At 39.4% G+C, this 25,651-nt stretch overlaps 1 long non-coding RNA gene across 1 annotated transcript in view; it reads left to right on the top strand.

Annotated features, from left to right (window-relative positions):
• Tgap1l7 (GTPase activating protein testicular GAP1 like 7) overlaps positions 1-24,653 on the top strand; it is a 29,524-nt gene extending 4,871 nt beyond the window's left edge. Inside the window, exons 4-12 of the long non-coding RNA XR_008934198.2 lie at positions 6,667-6,730; positions 10,285-10,467; positions 12,643-12,820; positions 13,234-13,395; positions 14,360-14,468; positions 14,854-15,043; positions 16,486-16,744; positions 18,935-19,074; positions 21,157-24,653. This is a non-coding gene — a long non-coding RNA (GTPase activating protein testicular GAP1 like 7). The remainder of the gene's footprint in view (positions 1-6,666; positions 6,731-10,284; positions 10,468-12,642; positions 12,821-13,233; positions 13,396-14,359; positions 14,469-14,853; positions 15,044-16,485; positions 16,745-18,934; positions 19,075-21,156) is intronic.
• The last annotated feature ends 998 nt before the right edge of the window (positions 24,654-25,651 follow it).

Here is a 25,651-nt window from a genome sequence, read left to right as displayed (position 1 = left end):
TGATTTGCATTTCCCTTATGACTAAAGATGTTGAACATTTCTTTAGGTGTTTCTCAGCCATTCGGCATTCCTCACCTGTGAATTCTTTGTTTAGCTCTGAACCCCATTTTTTAATAGGGTTATTTGTCTCCCTGCAGTCTAACTTCTTGAGTTCTTTGTATATTTTGGATATAAGGCCTCTATCTGTTGTAGGATTGGTAAAGATCTTTTCCCAATCTGTTGGTTGCCGTTTTGTCCTAACCACAGTGTCCTTTGCCTTTCAGAAGCTTTGCAGTTTTATGAGATCCCATTTGTCAATTCTTGATCGTAGAGCATAAGCCATTGGTGTTTTGTTCAGGAAATTTTTTCCAGTGCCCATGTGTTTGAGATGCTGCCCTAGTATTTCTTCTATTAGTTTGAGTGTATCTGGTTTGATGTGGAGGTCCTTGAAACACTTGGACTTAAGCTTTGTACAGGGTGATAAGCATGGATCGATCTGCATTCTTCTACATGTTGACCTCCAGTTGAACCAGCACCGTTTCCTGAAAATGCTATCTTTTTTCCATTGGATGGTTTTGGCTCCTTTGTCAAAAATCAAGTGACCATAGGTGTGTGGGTTCATTTCTGGGTCTTCAGTTCTGTTCCATTGGTCTATCTGTCTGTCTCTGTACTAATACCATGCAGTTTTTATCACTATTGCTTTGTAATACTGCTTGAGTTCAGGGATAGTGATTCCCCCTGAAGTCCTTTTATTGTTGAGGATAGCTTTAGCTATCCTGGGTTTTCTGTTATTCCAGATGAATTTGCAAATTGTTCTGTGTAACTCTTTGAAGAAATGGATTGGTATTTTGATGGGGATTGCACTGAATCGGTAGATCGCTTTTGGTAAAATGGCCATTTTTACTATATTAAACCTGCTAATCCATGAGCATGGGAGATCTTTCAATCTTCTGAGGTCTTCCTCAATTTCTTTCTTCAGAGGCTTGGAGTTCTTATTGTACAGATCTTTTACTTGCTTGGTTAAAGTCACACCGAGGTACTTTATATTATTTGGGTCTATTATGAAGGTTGTCGTTTCCCTAATTTCTTTCTCGGTTTGTTTCTCTTTTGTGTAGAGGAAGGCTACTGATTTATTTGAGTTAATTTTATACCCAGCCACTTTCATGAAGTTGTTTATCAGCTTAGTAGTTCTCTGTTGGAACTTTGGGATCACTTAAATATACTATCATATCATCTGCAATTAGTGATATTTTGACTTCTTCTTTTCCGATCTGTATACCCTTGACCTCCTTTTGTTGTCTGATTGCTCTGACTAGAACTTCAAGAACTATATTGAATAAGTAGGGAGAGAGTAGGCAGCCTTGTCTAGTCCCTGATTTTAGTGGGATTGCTTCAAGTTTCTCTCCTTTTAGTTTAATGTTAGCAACTGGTTTGCTATATATGGCTTTTACTATGTTTAGGTATGGGCCTTGAATTCCTATTCTTTCCAGGACTTTTATCATGAAGGGGTGTTGAATTTTGTCAAATGCTTTCTCAGCATCTAATGAAATGATCATGTGGTTTTGTTCTTTCGGTTTGTTTATATAATGGATCACGTTGATGGTTTTCCGTATATTAAACCATCCCTGCATGCCTGAGATGAAGCCTACTTGATCATGCAGGGTGATTGTTTTGATGTGCTCTTGGATTCGGTTTGCCAAAATTTTATTGAGTATTTTTGCGTCGATATTTATAAGGGAAATTGGTCTGAAGTTCTCTTTCTTTGTTGGGTCTTTGGGTGGCTTAGGTATAAGAGTAATTGTGGCTTCATAGAAGGAATTCGGTAGTGCTCCATCTGTTTCAATTTTGTGGAATAGTTTGGATATTATTGGTATGAGGTCTTCTATGAAGGTCTGATAGAATTCTGCACAAAACCCATCTGGACCTGGGCTCTTTTTGGTTGGGAGACCTTTAATGACTGCTTCTATTTCCTTAGGAGTTATGGGGTTGTTTAACTGGTTTATATGTTCCTGATTTAACTTCTGTACCTGGTATCTGTCTAGGAAACTGTCCATTTCCTGCAGATTTTCAAGTTTTGTTGAATATAGGCTTTTATAGTAAGATCTGATGATTTTTTGAATTTCCTCTGATTCTGTAGTTATGTCTCCCTTTTCATTTCTTATTTTGTTAATTTGGACGCACTCTCTGTGTCCTCTCGTTAGTCTGGCTAAGGGTTTATCTGTCTTGTTGAATTTCTCAAAGAACCAACTTTTGGTTCTGTTGATTTTTTTCTATGGTCCTTTTTTTTCTACTTGGTTGATTTCAGCTCTGAGTTTGATTATTTCCTGCCTTCTACTCCTCCAGGGTGTATTTGCTTCTTTTTGTTCTAGAGCTTTTAGGTGTGCTGTCAAGCTGCTGACATATGCTCTTTCCTGTTTCTTTCTGCAGGCACTCAGAGGTATGAGTTTTCCTCTTAGCACAGCTTTCATTGTGTCCCATAAGTTTGGGTATGTTGTACCTTCATTTTCATTAAATTCTAAAAAGTTTTTAATTTCTTTCTTTATTTCTTCCTTGACCAGGTTATCGTTGAGCAGAGCATTGTTCAACTTCCACATATATGTGGGCGTTCTTCCCTTATTGTTATTGAAGACCAGCTTTAGGCCGTTGTGGTCTATAACACGCATGGGATTATTTCTATCTTTCTGTACCTGTTGAGGCCCGTTTTTTACCAATTAAATGGTCAATTTTGGAGAAAGTACGATGAGGAGCTGAGAAGAAGGTATATCCTTTTGCTTTAGGATAGAATGTTCTGTGAATATCTGTTAAGTCCATTTGGTTCATGAATTCTCTTAGTCTGTCTATGTCTCTGTTTAATTTCTGTTTCCATGATCTGTCCATTGATGAGAGTGGGGTGTTGAAATCTCCTATTATCGTGTGAGGTGCATTGTGTGTTTTGAGCTGTAGTAATGTTTCTTTTATGTATGTAGGTGCCCTTGTATTTGGGGCATAAATATTTAGGATTGAGAGTTCATCTTGGTGAACTTTGATGAATATGAAGTGTCCTTCCTTATCTTTTTTGATGACTTTTAGTTGGAAATTGATTTTATTTGATATTAGAATGGCTACTCCAGCTTGCTTCTTCTGACCATTTGCTTGGAAAGTTGTTTTCCAGCCTTTCACTCTGATGTAGTGTCTGTCTTTGTCTCTGAGGTGTGTTTCCTGTAGGCAGCAGAATGCAGGGTCCTCGTTGCGTATCCAGTTTGTTAATCTATATCTTTTTATTGGGGAGTTGAGGCCATTGATGTTGAGAGATATTAAGGAATAGTGATTATTGCTTCCTGTTACATTGATATTTGGATGTGAGGTTATGTTTGTGAGCTTTTCTTCTCTTTGTTTTGTTGCCAAGACGATTAGTTTCTTGCTTCTTCTAGGGTGTAGCTTGACTCCTTATGTTGGGCTTTGCCATTTATTATCCTTTGTAGTGCTGGATTTGTTGAAAGATATTGTGTAAATTTGGTTTTGTCATGGGATATCTTGGTTTCTCCATCTATGTTAATTGAGACTTTAGCAGGATACAGTAACCTGGGCTGGCATTTGTGTTCTCTTAGGGTCTGTATGACATCTGTCCAGGATCTTCTGGCTTTCATAGTCTCTGGCGAAAAGTCTGGTGTGATTCTGATAGGTCTGCCTTTATATGTTACTTGACCTTTTTCCCTTACTGCTTTTAATATTCTTTCTTTATTTTGTGCATTTGGTGTTTTGACTATTATGTCAAGGAGGAGTTTCTTTTCTGGTCCAATCTATTTGGAGTTCTGTAGGCTTCTTGTAGCTTATGGGTATCCCTTTCTTTAGGTTAGGGAAGTTTTCTTCTATGATTTTGTTGAAGATATTTACTGGTCCTTTGAGCTGGGAGTCTTCACTCTGTCCTATACGTATTATCCTTAGCTTTGATCTTCTCATTGAGTCCTGGATTTCCTGTATGTTTTGGACCAGTAGCTTTTTCCGCTTTACATTATCTGTGACAGTTGAGTCCATGATTTCTATGGAATCTTCTGCTCTTGAGATTCTCTCTTCTATCTCTTGTATTCTGTTGGTGAAGCTTGTATCTACAAGCTTCTTTTGGTTTTCTATATCCAGGGTTGTGTCCATGTGTTCTTTCTTGATTGCTTCTATTTCCATTTTTAATTCCTTCAACTGTTTGATTGTGTTTTCCTGGAATTCTTTCAGGGATTTTTGTGATTCCTCTCTGTAGGCTTCTACTTGTTTATTTACGTTTTCCTGTGTTTCTCTAAGGGAGTTCTTCACGTCTTTCTTGAAGTCCTCCAGCATCATGATCAAATATGATTTTGAAACTAGATCTTGCTTTTCAGGTGTGTTTGGATATTCCATGTTTGCTTTGGTGGGAGAATTGGGCTCTCATGATGCCATGTAGTCTTGGTTTCTGTTGTTTGGATTCCTGCATTTGCCTCTCGCCATCAGATTATCTCTAGTGTTACTTTCTTCTTCTATTTCTGACAGTGGCTATACTGTCCTGTAAGCCTGTGTGTCAGGAGTGCTGTAGACCAGTTTTCCTGTTTTCTTTCAGCCAGTTATGGGGACAGAGTGTTCTGCTTTCGGGCGTGTAGTTTTTCCTATCTACAGGTCTTCAGCTGTTCCTGTGGGCCTGTGTCCTGAGTTCACTAGTCAGGTAGCTTGGAGTAGGAATTTTTGTCTTACCTGTGGTACCGAGGCTCAAGTTTGCTCGTGGGGTGTTGCTTATGAGCTCTCCGTGGGGGCAGCAACCAGGAAGATCTGCTCTGCCCTTTCTGGTAGCTTCCGTGCACCAGGGTTCCAGATGGCGCTTGGTGTTTTCCTCTGCAATCAGTAATGTGGGCAGAGTGTAGTCTCTTCTGGTTTCCCAGGCGTGTCTGCCTCTCTGAAGGTTTAGCTCTCCCTCCCACGGGATTTGGGTGCAGAGAACTGTTTATCTGGTCGGTCCCTTCAGGTTCCTGCGGTGTCTCAAATGCAGGGGACCTGCTGTTGTTGTGCCCTTATCCAAGGGAACCCAGAGGCCTTATACAATTTCCTCTTGGGCCAGGGATGTGGGCAGGGGTGAGCAATGTTGGTGGTCTCTTCTGCTCTGCAGTCTCAGGAGTGCCCACCTGTCCAGGCTGTGAGGTCTCTCTCCCACGGGGTTTGGGGGCAGCGAGCTGCTGCGGGCAGGGATCCGCGGGTTTGGGAATCCTGCTAAAACCAAATGGCTCCTTTTTAATCAGAAGTTATTGAAGACATAATAATAGTCCTTTGAGTGACAGTTTTTCTTGAATTCGCGTCTAGTTTTATGTGAAATGAAAGTCATAGCCCAATGGTTTGAGTTGTATGTGTAGTTTCACTAGATAATACATATCCACTGTAATAAATTGTGATTAATTTGTCATATGCTGACAACTAATTTAAAGGATGCCAATGTTAGAGGGAATATATTTCTTTCTTTCTTTTTTTTAAAATTAGACTATACTGCCTATTTGGTATGTAATTCTGTAGTCTTTCCCATTTCTTCTTGTTTTTATTTCTCTTGTGTGGATGTGTAAGTGTACATGTTCTAGTGTATTTACTTTTAACTTTTAATAAATCTTTAATGAATGAGTCTACATTTCTGTCTTTTCTGCATACATATCTGTGTATATATTGTCTTTCTATTTTTAAATGTGCATGTGTATCTCTTTGTAACTGTGTGTGTGTGTTTCTCTGTGTTTATGCATCCCTGTCTATCGCTTTCTGTGAGTTTGTACAATGAGAATCCACATGTCAGTCTGCCTCTCTAACTTTATGCCCCTACCTCTGTCTGCCTCTCTCTCTCACTCTCTTTCTCTTTCTGTTTCATTATCACCTCTCCATGTATGTTTGGGTGTAAATGGGTATTTGGTGGGGTGTCTGCTTGAGTGCTTTTTGTCTGCTAGTTTAACACTGAAAAACTCTATGGGACAATGACATTGGTTTTCAATAGGAGTCTACAAGAAAATAAAATTAATAATAATTCCAGTTAGAGCCACTCCTGGAGGGTGCTCAATATTTCAACAGAATGTTCTATTTAGATGATCATTTCAAATGGATCCATAACACTGTGTGCAGTAATTATGTTCTAGAACTTCTTTTCAGCATCAGGCCTATTTTCCAGGATAGACACATGTCCTTCATCTCCACAGACTGGACATCTCTGAATGAAAGCCAAAGGCTGTTTTTACTTCTAGGCACCCTCAAAGACTCTCTGTTTTTGACTCTTGTGTTCACTGTTGTCGAAGTTATCATATCTTTTGAATGTTAACTTTGCTAAACTCATCATAGCCACCATGAGTATATGCCTCTGTGGACACTAGGTTCTGTGCTCATGTTAAGTCGAAATTCAATATGCCACACACAGTCTGCACAGATGTAAGAAATTTCATAATACTATTTGTCTTGGTTAATGGTAATGGCTGAATGCAACTTCTTATTTTATTGTGGATCAGTAGATCAAGGTTCCCTCCAAGAGGAAAGGCAAGTACCCATAGATTTTCTCCTGAAATCAGTCCTGTTTACTCAAACCTGTGGTCAGAAGAAATATCATTAATACTGGTTTAAATAATTTCCCTGCTAAAGAGCTAGAAATGGTAAGTAAAGGAAATTGCTAGACTCTTCAAGACTCTGATGTCAGTTTATTTGTGATGGTTGGTTCTTTTTGCCTCCTAGAACATTGAAGATTACCAACTGTGGTTCTGTACTGGCCCTGGGAAAGCTCCAAGAGTACTCTAGGGTAATAACAGGGAAATCTAAGGAGGGACGAGCTGAGTTTGGTGAATCCTCACTATTTTCATTATTTAGTCTTAAACTTGAAAAAACACTAAAGCAAAATGACTTAAGTATAATTTCATTTATTTAAATCATAATTAATTAGTAATATAACATTCAGAAACAATTTATTACCTCATAAGCAACAGCCTTAGAATGAGAGGAATTTTTCTGTGCTTTCTGTTTCAGAAACAGAATTTTCCTGATAAGGCAAACAAAACAAAACTCTAGACATATTGTTTCTGGAGAAAACCATTTAAAAAAGTCATTTGGTGATCATTACAGAAACTCTTCCTAGCTATATATCTCAAGGGATTCCATCACTCACATGGTAGCTCACAACCATCTATAACTCCAGTTTCAGGGGTTCTAATTCCCACATCTGACCTGCACAGACACCAAGTCTAACATGGTGATCAGGTATATATGTGAGTGAATGAGTTACACAGAGAAACAAGTTTAAATCTAAAATGTAAAATCTTCAGTTTTTTATTTATTCCAAATTATGTAGATTGTTTTGTAATGAATATTAGAAATATAGCCCTTTCTCCGAATCCATGTAAAATATTCAGTTCATATCTCCTATGACCAATAATTCTGCAACTGAATATGAAATCATATTCTGATTTCTGGAGACAATCTGACTTAATTACAGCTATACTGTTTGTTGCCTTCTTTTATTTCTCACCAGATTATTACCAAATAAATAATAGTAATAAAATTATCAGAAAAGTTTGAATAAGAAATAAAATTTGAGATCACCAAGTATTCTTGCAAAGCTGATCTTTTAAAAGCTACTGAAAATTTGAAGTTCTAACCCATAAAGTTGACCTTCATACCAGTGACGTAAGTCTCTGCAGATTTAAGGGCACGCTCTCCCACTAATGCCAGATAAGAAAACATTCTCGTACATAGGTGCCTGTGGCCTCTGAACATCCCATGTATGCTCTTTAGTTGGTGACTCAGTCTCTGATAGCTCCCAGGGGTCCAGGTTGATATTGCTGGTCTTTCTATGATGTTTCCAATCCTTCCAGTTCTTTTAATTCTCCCAACTTTTCCATAGGGCTTGTTGACCTCAGTCCAATGGTTAGATGTAATATCTATATCTGTTTTAGTCAGCTGCTTGCAGGGCCTCTCAGAGGACAGCCATGCTAGGCTACTGGCTGCAAGTACAACATTGCATCAGTAATAATATTTGGGATTGGTGCCTAATAATGGGATGGATCCCAAGTTGAGCCTGTCACTGACTGGTCACTGCTTCAGACTCTATTCCGTTTTTGTCCTGAATTTCTTTTAGACAGGAGCAATTTGAGGTTGAAAGTTTTGTAGGTGTGTTAGTGTCCCTATCCATCCACAGGTGTCCTGTCTGATTTAAAAAGGTGGTCCCTTCAAATTTTACATCTGTGTGATTTTGTGTTTGGGCAAAATTTCCTACCTTGACTCTTTTTTGGGGGGGGGGTTTAATTTTTTTTTATTAACTTGAGTATATCTTATTTACATTTCGGATGTTATTCCCTTTCCCGGTTTCCAGGCAAACATCCCCCTAATCCCTCCCCCTCCCCTTCTTTATGGGTGTTCCCCTCCCCATCCTCCCCCCATTGCTGCCCTACCCCCAACAATCACGTTCACTCCTACCTTGACTCTTGGGAGCACCCCTACCCCATGACTCTGGGATATTCTAGAGGTTCCCACCAACTCCGAGAGCTGTATATTTCCATTCATTCTCTTGGGTCCCTTGTCCTCTCTCATGTCTCTCCCATACCTGATCCTGACCTGTTCTCTTCCCATTCCACTCTCACACATATCTCTCCTTCCCTCTGCCTCCCATGTTTATTTACTTCCCTTTGCTAAGTGGGATTGAAGCATCCTTACTTAGGCTTTCCTTATGGTTTAACTTTTAGTGTCATGGATATTCTGTATATTTTGTGTAGTGTCACTGATTAATGAATATATACTATTCATGTCCTTTGGAGTCTGGGTTAGCTCACTCAGAATACTTTCTAGATCCATGCAATTGCCTGCAAATTTCACGATGTCCTTTGTTTTTAGTAGCTGAATAGTATTCTGTTGTGTAAATAAACCATATTTTCTGTACCCATTCTTTGGTTGAAGAACATCAGGGTTGCTTATTACAAATAAGGCTGCTATTAACATAGTGGACTTGCGTCTTTGTGGTACTGTGGAACATCTTTTGGCTATATGCCCAGGACCAGTGTATCAGCGTCTTCAGGTACAACTAGTTCCTGTTTGCTGAGGAACAGCCAAATTGATTTCCAGAGTGGTGGTGGTAGTTTGCCATCCCACCAGCATTCCCGTTTTTCTACAATCTCACAGCAAGTTCTGTAGTTCTGTTTCTCTTTTGAGAATAGTTTAAGGAGTTTTAGTATTAGCTCTTATTTGAAAGTCTGATAGAATTATGCACTGAATTATGCATCATGCCCTAGTCTTTTTGTTACTGTTATTGTTGTTGGTTGTTTTTAATGAATTCTTCTAGTTCCTTAGGGGTTATGGGATTGATTAGTTTATCTGATCTTGATTTAACTTTGGTATGTGGTATCTCTCTAGAAAATCATTCATTTCATATAGATTTTCAAGCTTTGTCAAGTTAGTTTTTGTAGTAAAACCTGATGATTTTTTTTAATTTCTTCAATTTCCATTTCATTTCTGATTTTCTTAATTTGCATACTATTTCTGAGACTTTTAGTTAGTTTAGGTTTATGTGTCTTGTTGATTTTCTCAAAGAACAGGATCTTGGTTTTATGGATTCTGTTTCTAATTGATTTCAGACTTAATATTATTTCCTGTTGTCTGCTTCTCTTTAGTGTATTTTCTTATTTTTGATCTGGGTTTTTCATTGTGCTTTTAAGTTGCTAGTATAGGATATCACAATTATCTTTGTGAAGACAATTAGTGCTCATATTTTATTTTATGTATGCAATGTGAAATATTTAAATTGCTTAATATGAAGCTAGAGGAGTGAAGTAGGATTTTTTTTTCTTTTTTTTTGGAGCTGGGGACCGAACCCAGGGCCTTGTGCTTGCTAGGCAAGCACTTTACCACTGAGCTAAATCCCCAACCCTGGTGAAATAGGATTCTTATGATGTAAAAATATTATTGGTATTAATACTCCAACAGGCCTGTCTTAAAAGGGTTAGAGAAGAATACAGCAAAAGTCCCCCTACACAGTGCATTCTTGGTCTATATTCTCTAAACAAAGTGATACACTGAAAATTTTCTCCTCATTATTTTTAGAGTTCTCAGCTTAATTTATTATAGTATCCCTGTAAGGGATCTAATGTTCTAGTATGTACAGTCTACATTATCCTGAAAAAGGAGAAGGAGGAGGAGGAGGAGGGGAGGGGCAGAGAAAGGGAAGGGGGAGGAGGAGGAGGAGGAGGAGGAGGAGGAGGAGGAGGAGGAGGACAAGGAGAAGAAATGCAGCAAAGCATTCTAAATTGTATCAGAAGGGTTGCCTATATTCAGTTACAGTAGTTACAATTCATGATTTTTTTCTCATAAGGCATGAGTGTCCGCATGACTTTAGAATGATAAATATTCAAAAGAACTTCAGTTCACGGGACTTAAGAAATTTTACAGCTTTTCCTTCCCTACCTGGGGTAATCATGAAATATCTAAACGCTGATGTACATGGGAAATTCATCTTGAAGCCCAGAAACTCAGCAAGAAGCCAGTAGCAAAAGAGTGAGTCTGCCATCTTCCTTCAGGTGGCTTTTCTTAGTTACCATTTTAATTTGTTATAAAATATCGTAGCATACTATCATTTTCTTCTTTAGGAAAGGGGCACTGTAAAAAACAAACAAACAAACAAACAAACAAAAAACAAACCACACTAAAGCAGTATGTTTCAGGTCCATATTAAGAGAACTCTAAGTTCCGATGTAAAGACTAATCTTGGGTATAGGGAGAACATTTCATTTTTCCCAGGCAGATATTTGCCATAAACTGGCATGTCAAAACACTGTGTACACACATTTCTGTCCCATTAGAATAAGCACGTCTAAGACATGGATCATGATATGTTCCCATTAAGTGGTTTCGTGATTAGAGCACAAAATTACTCATGAACTATATTTTGACAATCTATTGCAATGAAATCTACATAGAAAAACAAGATTTATGGTATTGCAGATAATCTGTTGCAGGCTTGACTAGAAATCACCTTAGGCTTGTAGCCGAGTCTCTAATCTCATTTCAAATCGTACAACAAATATCTTTTAGACCTATATCTAGATTCGAAATGGCCCTAACAGTGATAGACTGGGGCTTTTTTAATTATTTTTTCAAATGATAGAATACTATTATTATTTCTCCTTATTCTCCTTTCTTGAAAACATCCCACTTATACCCCTGATTTCTTTTAAACTTTTCTTTTTTATTTTTATTACTTTTATTTACATTTGAAATGTCCCATTCCTGGTCCCCCTACCAAGAATACCCCACCACATCCCTCTTCCCCTTTGCCTCAAAGAGGGTGCTCCCCCACCAACCTACCTACTCCCACCTTACCCCTCTAGTGTCCTGCTTCTTTGGGGCATCAAGCCTCCACAGCAACAAGAACATCCGCTCCCACTGAGGCTAGACAAGACAGCCATCTCTTTACATATGTAACAGGGACTGCGGACTGGCAATGTATGCTCTTGGGTTGTTGGCTAAGACCCTGGGAGCTCTGAGGGGTCAAGTTAATTAATATTATTGTTCTTCCTATGGGGTTGCTATCCCTCTCTCCTCCTTCATTCCTTCCCCTAACTTTTTCACTGGGTCCCAGTACTCAGTCATGTGATTGGCTGAGAGAATCTACATCTGTCTCAGTCAGAAGCTGGTAGACTCTCTCAGAGGACAACCCTGTCAGGTTCATGTCTGCAAGCATATCATTTCATCATCACCACTGTCATGGTTTGGTGTCTATGGATGGGATAGATCAGATGTTGAGGCAATCTCTGGATGGCCTTTCCTTCAGTCTCTGCTCCAGTTTTTGTCCCTGCATTTTCTTTAGTCAGAAACAATTCCGAATCAAAAATTTTGATAGGTGTTTTGGTACACATATATATAAACACACACACACACACATACACGCATGCACACACATACACACACACACACACACACACACACACACACTCAAACATCTTTGTCCATCTATCTAATATTACTTGTGATTTCAGCCCTCATAATTTTGCATTAGATAGCCAGGCAAACAATATGTTTTTCAGTGAAGAAGACTATTTTATATTGTGTTATATGACTCATTTGTTTACTTTTAATTTATTTGTTTTAAGTAACATGTTTAAAATTGTATTATAGTCCAATATTCTAAAAGAAAACTCAGCAGCAAAAAAGAAACTTAATTTCAGCTCTGAACTGACACTATAGTGTACAGTCATGTATATTTTCACATGAGGGGGACATGCTGCTGCTGAAATAAACTTAACAATGGTTCTTCAAAATGCTGAACAAGAAAAGTAAGGATGAAAAGAGCTTCACTATGACATTTGAAAAAATAGAAAAATTTTAAATGAGAATAAAAGTAAGGGTGGCTATGAAAATGGATGTAATTATTGAAGCAACAGCCTATACATAGTACAGGGAGCTCGTTCAACCAATGTATCTAGTATTTCATGATACAGTATGGAGTTAGACATCATCATGTTGTGAGAATTCCCACTACAGAACACAAGACCATGTCTTAGAGACATCACTAAGATTAACAACAGTGTAAGGCATATGAGAAGAAGGCTACATAAGCACAACAGGATGATTAATCCATTATAATAGGGACATTTTGCAATTGAAATTTGGTTTTGTAAAAGAGCTTTATAAATTATACTACCCCATGTAATGATCTCAACTCCTGCTCAGATATGAAGGAAAAAACTTTTAAGAAACGAAGAACTTCTATAACATCGCAGTTGGACAAGGGCTCTGTGCCCCACAGGACCAAGTATGCACCACCCCACCATTTAAAAAGGGAAGAAAACTGTTTGGAAGAGAACTCAGTTCCATTTGTCAGGATGGCATCCTGCCTGCAGCAATTCTGGTATGTCTCATATGGTGTTTCTCTGGCTATCCTAAGACAAAATCCTGCTTCTTAAATACCTGACCCCTTCACTTCTACCACCATGTGGAGCAAGAATTGTTTCTCAAATCATTGGCTTTCCAGTAGGAAGATGAGAGAGGGCTATTCAGAAACCATCTATTGGAAAAGTTGGATTTAATCCCTTAACTATTTTGGAAAATCTGATATAAAGAAATGTTGCCTGATCCTTAATGGATAATATTAGGGTGGGAAGTGTACAACAAAAGATTGAGGCACAAAACCAGCGTGAGGTCATCTGTGTCCATGCCAGCACGTGCACTGCACCTGTGCACACCATTGGTCTGGTTCTCAAGGAACAAATAGTAGTCTGTGGTGTGTGAAGCCTGACAGGTATTTCTCTATCTTCTTCTCAGGACATGCTGTATCTACTAAAAAAGAACGGGCTCACAACCACGGGTGTCTTTTTAGAACCTCCGAGTACAACTTTGTGCCAAACAGTAAAGGACAAATTGGATTCGGAAGAGGAGGTGGATATAAACAAGCAATCAGTTAATGTAGTGGCGTGGATCTTTAAGGTAGGGAATGTCCTTCCATTATCCACCTCAGGATTCCTCTGAGTCTATGAGAGTAGTTGTCTTCTTTTTCCATTCCCCTGAGTGACAGTAGATATGTATGAGAGAAATCTAATATGCTCAAAGTCTCCTCTGTTAGTGTTAATAACATGGATGATGTTTTGTTCAGAAATTGTTTAAGCAATGTGATTGTTGAACTATCAAAAGTGAACCCTCCCCTCATTTCTAGGAGACCAAATCTCAAAGCAAATGACCCTATCCTCTGGTGTACAATTTTTCTGACTGTCTCAACCTATGCTCAGAGCCAACAGTTCAGGAGTTATTATGTATATATATAAACTGGCACTCAGAGTCACAGGATAGTTTGTTCTTTGTATCTTGACTAGCTGTGGTTTTCAGTAATGGTCTCCATCCATTTCAAAGAGAACCTTTTTTGATGGGTAAGGGTATGTTATCTGTGAACATTAAGTTAAATATTTATAATAGAGTTCGGAGTTACACTTGTTTAGTGAAATAAGGGCAGGGCATTCTCTAAGAACCATGACCACGTGTGCCTCCATGCTTCCAGTACCAGACGTGGATTTCTGCTCCTGAGAAATCTGACAATAACTTCCTATGGTTGTCTTTATTGTGGGTACCATAATTGTATGTTTCTATCATTTAAAAATAGTATTCGAACTGTATATTAATCACTTATATGTGCTAGTTTGCTCAGCTGTCCACTAGAGGCATGCTGAGCTAAGGAAAGATTTTTCTATAGTCCAAGTAAATCTGAAAATTTACTCTTTGGTCTCTAGCTTAAATAGATGAAACTTACTGGGCCCACATATCATGGAACGTTCTAACTAGGGGAAATTTGGGGAACTGTGAAGAAAGTTGGAACTAAACTGAAATTTACAGGTGAATGTACTTTGAATAATTTCCATGTTTAATTTTTTCCACAAAAATATTTTCCTCTCTTTATAAGGACTTCCTCCAAAACCTCAAGGGAAGTCTGATGGCTTCAAAACTATATGATGAGTGGATTGCTGTACCCGAAACGGTCAATATGAAGAGAAATTAGCTGCAGTGCAGAGGTAATCATTGGAAACTGTGAACAACCTCAACAAAATAGAAGTAACATTTGCTTACACACATTAGAGATTATATATCACAGAAACATTTACTAAGAACACTGACAGACAGCAAAAGCTTTCAATTGTTCACAAACATGGAAGACACTTTTAAAAGAGTATGAGTTACAGTGGGAAATACAGTAGCCCAGGCTTATAATCTTACTTTCATATTCCAATTAGATTTGTCTTTTTTCTGAATTGGGTAAATATTTCAAGCAATAATTTGAGTACAAACTCTTTCATTTTATTTACAGTGCATCCTGCATACGATATGATTACTCCGTTCCCTTCCTTCATATTTACAAATTGAGTATACTTGTTTTAAAATAACTGTCTCTGTGTTCAGTCTTTTAGATAAAATGCCACCTGAAAATGCAGCTCTTCTGAGGCAACTTTTTTGTATATTATAAGAAATTAAAAGTAACTGTTCTGTTAATGAAATGTCTTCAGACCACCTATCTGTTGGGTTAGCCCCATGTCTCTTATTTGTGCCCAGCTCCTGCAATAATGGAGTGACAAATGATATTGGCAAAAGGGTAATTAGATAAGAACTTTGTGCCTAGCATTGATAAGCCTTTACAATGAGACAGGAAAACAGGATTACCCTGAGAATCTTGGTTATTTTGTTGTTGTTGTTGTTGATGATGATTGTTTTGGTTTTTGTTTTGTTTCATTTTGTAAAGTAAGTACACTTTAAAGGTGTTCTTCTGGAGGGAAGGAGTCATTGGTGCATTTTAAGTAAAATATAAATGGGTATTTGAGCTCAGTGACTCAGTCTTTTGTCTTTGTCATTTAGAATATCCTTACACTAACCCATAGAGAACAAATGCTGTGAAATGATACAAAAAAAAAAATCCTAGGTACTGGGTTCAGCAATCAAGACTTAATTCTGACATATTCAGTGTAGAATGTGTGAAATTCTACTTGTTTTCAAGGTGGTTTCCCCAACAAAAAAATGGCAATGCAATTTGGATTTTTTTTATCAGATATGATCCTTAAGAATTCCTGATTAATGTGAGTAAAATACCATTGGCCTCAGGATGCTGGTTATGATTGGTTTAGAGAAATTATTGTGTATACTTTTCTATGCTAGCCATCTTTCAAGTACTATAATAAACTAACAAACCTTATGCAGTACAGTGATCAAATGGTTGTTTTGACTCTAAGTATTTGAGTTTCTGATCCATTATTAATTGACCAATTGTCCTTGGACCTGTAAGGAACATACTGTAAAACAACTCAACTGAGAAACAATAATATTCCTCATATTGTGTAGAAGAATCAAAGATCAGGAGAAGACAGGGTTCCAAAGTACCGGCCATTGAAGATACATAATTATCCCATTTCCTCCCAGCAGATCTTATTTCAAATACCTCCCAATATAATGAATCATAAAATCAAGATGTTACCATTGCATCTGCACTGAGTCATCACTGTATTAAGATTAAGTAATTAATTAATATGTGAAGAAATGGCACCTACAGTGATATATTGATGCAGCTGTTACCATTGCACTGCACTGAGACACATGAATTTCACTGCTCAGATGGGTTTGCCTGTCTCTTACTTTTTAGACAGCCCGTGTGAATTTTCAATAGGATGGTACCCACATTCAGAGGTCATCTTCCCTCCTTAGCTCTGCCTTTCTATAAGCATCCTTAAAATCAGGCTCACACATATATTATAAAATGTAACCAAAGCTATTTCAGTGTACAGTATGTATCACATACTGGCCATCACAATGTAAAAACTGGAAATCATTCTCTTATGTAACATTGCACTGTGATGATCACACTTGAACATCTGATCTCACAATCTTTTAAATTTCTGACAAAAGCCTGCCCCTATTTCTAACAGCTAAATTTTTCTCAGAATTTTGAACGGCATATTTTTAGCCTCCATGACTAAGAAGTAAAATGTTATTTTGCAACCATTCAAAATGACAGATACCCTCTGTGTTTGCCCTGTTTTTTCATAGATTTCTCTAGTAGAATTTATGATTGAAAATTCTCCAAAAGTTTTTGGAGAGGCCTTGGCTGCAATGTGGCATGGAATATCACTATATCATCCTCCTGGAGGAAAGTCCTCATGTTCCCAGAATAATGGAACAAATATTGGAAACATTAAGGAAACCGAACATGGACTCAGCAGCTTCCTCATTGGGAGGACATGCACTACTGGCTATAATACAATGCCGAAAAGTCCAGCTGCTCCTCTTCTCTATGAGGGCCTTATAGGTTGTTCTACTCCCAGAACTTAAAGTTAAATCATTGAGCACTGAAAATATGATTTATAACAAACAGTAATGAAGGATTTACCATGTGAGAGAAAATTTCACCTGTGCATTATAGATATTATCCTATTGTTAGAATTTGCTTCCAAATTTTAGTACCTCTTTCCACTGGTCCTGAGTTTATGCTAGAGGTTAAACACAGAAATGAGATTAAGAAAGTAAGACTATGTAAAGAAATGATACTTACAATGATATATTGATTCTTAACATTTTGTCCATCTTTATTAACTTGAGTATTTCTTATTTACATTTCTTTTTCATTTTATTAACTTGAGTGTTTCTTATTTACATTTCGGATGTTATTCCCTTTCCTGGTTTCTGGGCCAACATCCTCCTAACCCCTCCCACTCCCCTTCTATATGGGTGTTCCCCTCCCCATCATCCCCCGATTAAAACCCTCCCCCCAACAATCTAGTTCACTGGGGGTTCAGTCTTAGCAGGAACAAGGGCTTCCCCTTCTACTGGTGATCTTACTAGGATACTCATTGCTACCTATGAGGTCAGAGTCCAGGGTCAGTCCATGTATAGTCTTTAGGTAGTGGCTTAGTCCCTGGAAGCTCTGGTTGCTTGGCATTGTTGTTCATATGGGGTCTCGAGCCCCTTCAAGCTTTCCAGTTCTTTCTCTGATTCCTTCAACGGGGGTCCTATTATCAGTTCAGTGGTTTGGTGCTGGCATTCGCCTCTGTATTTGCTGTATTCTGGCTGTGTCTCTCAGGAGACATCTACATCTGGCTCCTGTCAGCCTGCACTTCTTTGCTTCATCCATCTTGTCTAATTGGGTGGCTGTATATGTATGGGCCACATGTGGGGCAGGCTCTGAATGGGTGTTCCTTCTGTCTCTGTTTTAATCTTTGCCTCTCTATTCCCTGCCAAGGGTATTCTTCTTCCCCTTTAAAGAAGGAGTGAAGCATTCACATGTTGGTCATCCATCTTGAGTTTCATGTGTTCTGTGTATCTAGGGTAATTCAAGAATTTGGGCTAATAGCCACTTATCAATGAGTGCATACCATGTGTGTTTTTGTGTGATTGGGTTACCTCGCTCAGGACGATATTTCCCAGTTCGCTCCATTTGCCTATGAATTTCATAAAGTCATTGTTTTTGACAGTTGAGTAATATTCCATTGTGTAGATGTACCACATTTTCTGTATCCATTCCTCTGTTGAAGGGCATCTGGGTTCTTTCCAGCTTCTGGCTACTATAAATAAGGCTGCTATGAACATAGTGGAGCATGTGTCTTTGTTGTATGTTGGAGCATCTTTTTGATATATGCCTAAGAGTGGTATAGCTGGGTCCTTAGGTAGTTCAATGTCCAATTTTCTGAGGAACCTCCAGACTGATTTCCAGAATGGTTGTACCAGTCTGCAATCCCACCAACAATGGAGTAATGTTCCTCTTTCTCCACATCCTCGCCAGTATTTGCTGTCACCTGAGTTTTTGTTCTTAGCCATTCTTACTAGTGTGAGGTGGAATCTCATAGATTTATATAAGAAAGAAAATAGCAACTCAATAGCAAATTGGATCTTCTCTTTGTAACAGTTCTGGCTGTCATGATCAGTGAACCAAATTGAAATCAAATTTACAGAGATCCTCTTGGCTCTGCTTCCTGAGATCTAGAAATAAAGGCATGTGCCACCATCCTAGTCTCTTATGAAAATCTATAAATATAGCATAATAAACCCATATGGTTGACATAGACACTATGATCTCAGATTTGAGCTCACAAATCAGTGGAGAAAGCCAAGGAATATAACAAAAGTGCAGTTAGGCAAATTGTGTTGTGAAGTACAGATACTGCTGGTACTTTACTGTTGTCCACGGCAGTCAGAAAGTCAAACAATAGGATGAAAAGATTGGTACTATATGACTGTTTGATTCTAATACCTATTAGCATAGCTTTCAAGGCAAACACGATAACTTACTTTTTATACATGAAGAATGGGCCATATAGAACTATATATCGAGTGCCTTATGAAGCAAGATCATTATAAATGTTATGATATTAATTAGTTATTTTCTGTGTGTTTGTGATATTGCATAAGGCATGCAGGTGGTAAAAGGAAAAGGGCATGTATCCTAGGGCTAAATGAGGACTAAATGAGTTCATTTACAGCAAAGATTTCCCTTCTTTCTTAGATTCACAAAAACACAAATGCAATATATATACTAACCCAAGAGTAACATCTATTAATCCATGACAAGCAAAACAGAAATGTTTGTTTGGCAAATCTCTTTAGGGTCTTTTAGAAGACAAAAAGTTGCCTACTCCAAAACTTGTGAATATCATTTTGGGTTTCTACAGCACATTCGTTCTAAGGAATTATTTAATCAAACAGATTAATGTTTAGATAACCTATACATGAAGGTAAGATCATTGTAAAATAGAAATTATTTGCACTGAAGCTTGAGTCACGTAATTGAAAGAAATCAAAAATACAAAATAAAAAGAAATAGTATTCCCACGTTTTACCCTGTTTGCATCAAAGATCCTAACCCACCAGCTTCTTGGAGGAAATGGGTCTAGGGAAGTACACCGCTGATAACCCCGACTGTAAAGTCCTCCACCTTCTCTATGACTCCATATTATTCTAGAGTTGATCCCTTAATAGCATTGCCTCTGAGAGTACTCAATCTTTTATAATTAATATCTATAGACTGTTACTTTACTTTATCAATGTACACATTATTTTTTTGCTATATAGTAACATCTTTCATTATAGTGGACTAGATTACATGCTGCCTAATATGGCTTAATCTATTTTAAACTACTTACTAAACTTCTTTGGAAATACATATTTACTGTTCACATCTATTTTAGCACTATAGCTGAGCTAGGAATTTATGCTTTGTGTGAACCAATTTATCTTGTCAGACACATGAGCATTCCTGCCCATTTCTTAGGTATTATAGAGCAGAGTTTTCTGGTAACCATGTTTTTAATCATGTAATCAATTGAAAATAGAGAAAATGTGGAATAAATCTGTGTATGGTAGTCATTTTTACAGAGTAAAATTATGGAAGAATAATTGACAAATACTTGGGTTCTTAAATGTGACAGCATCTTTAGACATAGCTAAAAATAAGAAGTTACAGAAAGGGTTGGGGATTTAGCTTAGTGGTAGAGGGCTTGCCAGCAAGTGCAAAGCCCTGGGTTCGGTTCCCAGCTCCGCAAAAAAGAAAAAAGAAAAAAAAAAGAAGTCAGAGAAAAGGAAATTAAAGTCTTAGAAGTAGGGAAATAATATTTATAAAAATAAAAAACTTAGGATACATAATAGAGGCCAGGAGAGACAGGAAGTAAAATACTGATTTGATCTCTAGAAGGGAAATATCCTAATATTTACTTAGAATGCCATGCTTGAGAAAGATATTCATAGAAGGAAACAGAAAGTAATAAAGGACCATTCACCAAAATGCTTTGGGGAACAGGAGTCCAAATGAAACTATGATGTTACAAATTGGGGAAAAATGGATTAGGGAAGAAAATGTATTTGGAAGCTAAAATAGAAAAAAGTTCAATGACTTCTTTATTCCTCTCAGTTATTGCTGTGCACCCAAAACTGTCCTTGCTCAGGATCACAATAAAAGACATATTTGTGCTTCAGATGTGGCTCTCTATTAATACAAGCTTATCCTTATCCCACACAGGATATGTTATCCATAATTGCAGAGAAAGGACCAGAATCAGATCACATATTCGAAATTCTACCTAAAGAATCACACTGGTCCCTGAGGTGTAGGCTTGACAGTGAACAACACAGTGACTGGAGTGAAGAATACATGCTTATAACAGCATCTGTCTTAAAGGTAAGGAAGGTTTTTACATCACCAACATTAACATCCCTCTAGAGATGCATATGTACTTTCTGTCCTTGAGATTACATGACGATGTCTGTTTCCTGGAGCTATGGACACATGACGTCTTGATAAGAGGCATAACATTTAAAAGTCTGACAACCTCAAAGACTCATCACAAAGACACAGGTGAAGTTAACATCCTCATATATCAAATGGGCTTTAGTTTGGCATTAAAAAAGTTCCTACTGATTTCACCTCTGACCATACCATGTGAAGTAATAGTGAAACAAGTTACAATAGTGGTAAAAGTGTGTTTCACAAAACACATGTTTCAATAACACTTACCAAAAAATGTCCTTCAGAAATAACAGCTCAAAATGGCTAGTCCACCACTGATCAAGAAACAGTAAACAGGCAAAGGCTGGGCGGGGTGGGAATGGGGTTCCTGCATCCGGCCAGGGGGACAGCACAGGAGGCAGCGGCTTCATCAGAGCAGATGACCCTCGGCTGCAGGCACTGGTGGAATGGATCGGTAACAGAAGACCACTTCCCTTCCTCCTCAGGGCTTCAGCTCCTTCCTGCCCCCCACCAGCAGCCCTAGTGAACACTGCCAGGCCAAGCAAGGCGTGGGGCTGACCTGGACTCCCAGCTCTGAGGAGATCAGCCCTACAAAATTTCCTGGATTGTACCAGACAGGTGAGCCTTCACCTCCCCATGACATCCTCCACGAGCCTCCTGATACCGTGTCAGATGATGAGAAAGACCATGGAAAGGAAAAAGGAAAATTTAAGAAAAAGGAGAAAAGGACTGAATGCTAAGCTGCGTTCTAGGAAGACAGCTCTGGAGATGAAGCTGAAAGTCCTTCCAAGATGAAGAGGTCCAAGGGAATCCATGTGTTCAAAAAGCCCAGCTTCTCTAAAAAGAAGGAAAACGATTTTAAAATCAAAGAAAAGCCCAAAGAAGAAAAGCATAAAGAGGAAAAGCACAAATAGGAAAAGCATAAAGAAAAGAAATGTAAAGACTTGACAGAAGCCAATGTTGTTAAAGAGTGGAAGGAAAAGAAGAAAAAGAAGAAGCCAACTCAGGAGTCAGAGGTGCCTCAGACGGACGTCCCAAGTCTCAGACTCATTTTCGGCGTTGCCTTGGCTGACGCAGTAGAGAGGACCATGATGTATGACGGCATCCGGCTGCCAGCTGTCTTCCGAGAGTGCGTGGACTACATGGAGCAGCATGGCATGAAGTGTGAAGGCATCTACCGAGGGTCAGGAGTCAAATCAAAGGTAGATGAGCAGCCTGTGACCCAGAGGAGTCTCCAAACTTGGAAGAATATGACCCTAACACTGTAGCCAGCTTGCTGAAGCAGTATTTGCGAGACCTTCCAGAGAATTTGCTTACCAGAGAGCTTATGCTCCGATTTGAAGAGGCTGGTCAGCAGAGGACCACAGAGACGGAGAAAGTGCAGGAGTTCCCTAACTGCCGGAGTATAACCATCTTCTGCTTTCCTGGCTCATTGTGCACATGGACCACATCATTGCGAAGGAGATAGAAACCAAGATGAACGTCCAGAACATCTCTCTAGTGCTGAGCCCAACTGTCCAAACCAACAATCGGGTCCTGTATGTGCTTTTCACACACGTGCAAGAGCTCTTTAGCACCGTAGTCCTGAAGCAAGTAACAAGACCTCTGTGTTGGTCCAACATGGCCACAATGCTTACACTGCCAGAGACCCAAACAGGTATCAAGGAAGAGATCAGGAGACAGGAGTTCCTTTTGAACTGTTTACATCGAGATCTGCAGCACGGGATATAGGACTCATCTAAAGAATCCTCTGTACTATGGGAAGTACAGAGGATTCTGACTGCCCTCAAGAGAAAGCCGAAGGAAGCTAAAAGACAAGAGTGTGAGACCAAGATTTCCCAGGACATAGCCAGCCTTTTGAACGAGGATGTTGCCAAAGAAGAAATGGACGAAAATGAGGAGGTCAAAAATATCCTCCCTGCCCAGGAGAATGAGATCCTGACTGAGCAGGAGGAGGTCCTGGCCATGGAGCAGTTTCTGCGCAGTCAGATCGCCTCGGAGAAAGAAAAGATCCACTGCCTCCGAGCTGAGATTGCGGAGATCCAGTCACCAGCATGGCTGCAGCGAGACAGAGAAGCCCTCTTCTGACAGCGAGTGAGAAAGCAAGGATGAGGAGGAGCTGCAGATCATTCTGGAAGACTTAGAGAGGCAGAATGAAGAGTTAGAAATAAAGAACAATAAATCACTTGAACCAAGCGGTCGGTGAAGAACGGGAGGCCATCGTTGAGCTCTGAGTGCAGCTCCAGTTGCTCCAGAGGCAGCGAGCCAAGTCTGAGCAACAGCTCCAGGAGGAGGAGGAGGAGCCTGAGAGGTGAGGGGCACAGGCCCACTGCCCTGTGAAGGTGTCCTTGAGGTGATAGCAGCCAAGGAGCAGGTGAAACCCTCGCCCAGCAAAGACCCGAAGGAGACGCATCTGAACTGCCCCGGCCCTGTGCATCATAGTGTAAGCGAGAGTCCACTGCCTGTCCTGCCCGGCAGCGTTCTGTAAAGGCTCTCAGAGACGCTCACTCTTGCACACGTCTGACTCCGTGTCAGGCTCAGGTCCTGGGAGGGTGAAGCGGTGGACACTCGGGGGTGGAGGGCTTGCAGGGAACACAGGCATTTCCAGATAGTGTCAGCTTATTTGAAAATTAATTGTCTTTGATAAAAATAACTATTTTCACCCTTGAGTGGCTTCTTTTTAAACCAAAAAACTTTTTGCTTTTTTTTTTTTGTTTTGTTTTGTTTTTTGTTGTTGTTGTTGTTGTTTAAATCACAGTAGAATCAGGATCTCTTTCTTATCAAAGGGTATGAACCAAACTAGGTCACTTCTGTGCCTGCCTTGTGGACGCTCGTGGTGTCACCAGCCCTGCAGGGTCCCTGGCCACTCTTGCTCGTGCCTTCCACACCTTTTGGTGCAGATTGTTCAATGGGGAGCTGCCTCATATTCTCTGACTGGCCAAAAAGGCTTTCGCTGGGATTCCCTGTACCTGCCCTGTGTGTACCACTTTGCTTTTCCAGCTCGGGGTCTGTCAGTGTGAGTCAGGATAACCCAGTTTGGTTGCAGATGGAGGTTATCATGCAGCCTGCCACCAGCCTGGGCAGCGCAGGCCACCCACTCACTGCCAGGGAGCAGCAAGGGCCTCTTCTCAGAGGTGGCCCTGAGGTTGCACAGGACGCTTCTCACACCAGAGTCCTTTTCCACACTGACCTTCCAGGAAAGTCACCTTCCACAGTGACTTCAGTTGCTAGCTTGGGCTGGGATACCCACACCTCTGCCAGGAAAAGCAATGTAGATGCTCTCATGCACAACTTTCACCTGTCCATGTCATCTCAAGGGGCTGCTTAAGGACTCTGACAGAACTGAGCGGAAGGAAGGAAAGCATAACTGTAATTGACCCGACCTGGTGTTTGCCTCTAGCCCAGACAACTGGTCCCAGCGGTCTGGGAGGCCTGACTCTTAGGCAACCGGATTTCACTGTCAGATGAGTGGCCCCCAGGGAGGTCCCCTGTGGCTCTGAAGACAGATCCCACACTCTAAAGTGAGCAACAAACCCACAGGAGGGCTCCAGTCTACTCCTAGTTAGTATTTATTTCAGCACCTGTTTTGTGCGATTTTTCATTAGCCTCTACCTGTTGCACTGTGGTGACTTGTTGGCCATTATTTGATTTCTCTATGAAAAAAAAGATTTGTTATAGAAATCAGCATACTATTTTTTTAAATCTGGAGAGAAGATGTTATGGAGACTGGAAACATGATCAGGTGTCAAATGAAAATGTATAAATGCATTGCTGCACCTGTTAGATGTGCGACACTCATTCTCTATTTGCTGGCAATATCGAAGAATTCTTTTTGTTTGTGTAAACTCTAATTTCTATCAACGTGTCATGGGTTTTTAAAATTTCATTACAAATGTCTCAGTGTTGGTTAACTAATTTTTGCCAGGACCATTATTGATTAAGGAAATAAATTCAGCAGCCATTTGAGAAAAAAAAAAAAGAATTGGTGTTTGATGTTGGATATTGCCCTCCCTGCATGGAATTGTTTTCATTCCCAATGAAAAAACTAACCAGCAATTTCACTTTATCTGAATATTCACACTGGTCCCTGAGGGATAAGATAGACACCTAACGATATATTAATTGGAATGAAGAATGGGTGCTTGTTATACCATCTCTCTTTCCTGGAACCATGGACTCATGATCTCTTGATAAGAAGCATGGCAGGTAAAAGTCTGACAAAGATTAGAATGTCACAAGATTGATCCCAAAGACATAGGTGAACAGCTTCTGTTGGAAGGTAAAATAATCATATAATAGATCGGCTTTAGTTTGGCTTTACATATATTCCTACTGATTCACCTCGGGCTGTATATTGTAAAGTAATAGCAGAAAAGTAGTAATAGTGACAAAAGTGTGTTTTACAAAATTCATGTCTTAAATAATACTACCAAAAATTATCCCTCACAAATAACAGTTCAAAATGGCTAGTCCACCACTGACCCACAATAGGCTGTCAATGTTTGATATTGCCCTCTGCCCAGTAGATAAACAAAATTGTTTTCCTTGTCAATCAAAAAACAATCCAGCATTTTCACTTTTGCCTGATATTGACATTCTAATTCCATGTCAAGTAGTCAAGAATTAACCTAAGCTACATTTAACCTGTCTAGCACTCTTAATTTGTCAGGGAGCTGCAGTGACTCTACAGCAAATATCCTTGTTTTATTTCTGTTTGGGCCTTGATCTGAATTCACCTCTCAGAAGACTGTGGACCTATGGCCCAGACATCAAGAGAAAACATAATGTTCTGCCATTAACTATGTTTAGTAACATTGGGCAAAAGTACACAATGATTCCTCCTTGGCTCTTGAGCTTGCCAAGTGTGTCTGGTTAAAATTGCCAGAAACTTAGGACCACATCATGGGGAGAAAGTTAAGATCAGTGACTGAAGGTAGCCATGTGCATTCAAAGAAATTTACAGGTACAAGAGCACCTGGG

The sequence above is a fragment of the Rattus norvegicus genome, chromosome 3 (genome assembly GCF_036323735.1).
Source record: "Rattus norvegicus strain BN/NHsdMcwi chromosome 3, GRCr8, whole genome shotgun sequence".
NCBI classification, from domain to species: Eukaryota; Metazoa; Chordata; class Mammalia; order Rodentia; family Muridae; genus Rattus; species Rattus norvegicus.
The sequence above is the reverse complement of the archived record's forward strand: the minus strand, read 5'-3'. Positions and strand labels throughout refer to the sequence as shown.